Source organism: Penaeus monodon, chromosome 15 (assembly GCF_015228065.2).
Source record: "Penaeus monodon isolate SGIC_2016 chromosome 15, NSTDA_Pmon_1, whole genome shotgun sequence".
NCBI classification, from domain to species: Eukaryota; Metazoa; Arthropoda; class Malacostraca; order Decapoda; family Penaeidae; genus Penaeus; species Penaeus monodon.
In genome coordinates this window covers 3,735,761-3,736,344 of record NC_051400.1, presented here as the reverse complement: position 1 = coordinate 3,736,344, position 584 = coordinate 3,735,761, and the positions used below count along the sequence as shown (strand labels likewise).

General features: G+C 34.4%; 2 protein-coding genes across 2 annotated transcripts in view; both read left to right on the top strand.

The window, feature by feature from the left end:
• The window catches only part of LOC119581643 (rhodopsin-like), a 15,298-nt gene that overhangs the window by 8,989 nt on the left and 5,725 nt on the right, over positions 1-584 (top strand). The window lies entirely within an intron of this gene.
• Positions 432-584, top strand: part of LOC119581646 (rhodopsin-like) — a 1,912-nt gene continuing 1,759 nt past the window's right edge. Inside the window, exon 1 of the mRNA XM_037929770.1 lies at positions 432-454. The gene's annotated coding sequence lies outside the window, so the exon portion shown is untranslated. The remainder of the gene's footprint in view (positions 455-584) is intronic.

Genomic DNA, 584 nt, shown 5'->3' with positions numbered 1-584 from the left:
TACTGAAACTGAAGAGTAAACCTAACCGCATATTATTATAGTCATAAGAATTACAATACACGTTGAGGAAAAGTAAAGATTTATTTACTATAATAAAGGGAACACTAAACTCAGACATTTAGATGTTATTTGACTGTACTGATAATGATATATCAAAAATCAAACAGCAAGAATAGGGAATAATATTGAAAATACCGAAGGACTCGCAGGTTAGCGTTCAGAAAAAATGTATCGAAAATCGCAAAAGCTTAAGTATGTATTTTTGCATGTATGCCGCTAAAAACGAGGAAGTCGGTAATCTTATAATTCAAGTACAAACCACCAGCGGACTATAAAAGAACTGCTCTCACGCCTCCATTTTCAGTTACCTTGCGGGACTCGGCTAGAGAGGAGGTGTTTCACGCCGAAGTAGTTCGACTGAAATTTCTTCGGCTGAAGATCTTTAATCATAAAGGTAATATCTGCGGGGACATTTTTTTATAACCAATTATTTAAATGAAAATTGTTTAGGTTCACCCATATAAATTGTCGTTTCGTGTGACGTAAACATTTTAGCCAGTCATTTTCAACTGAAATCTAATAAG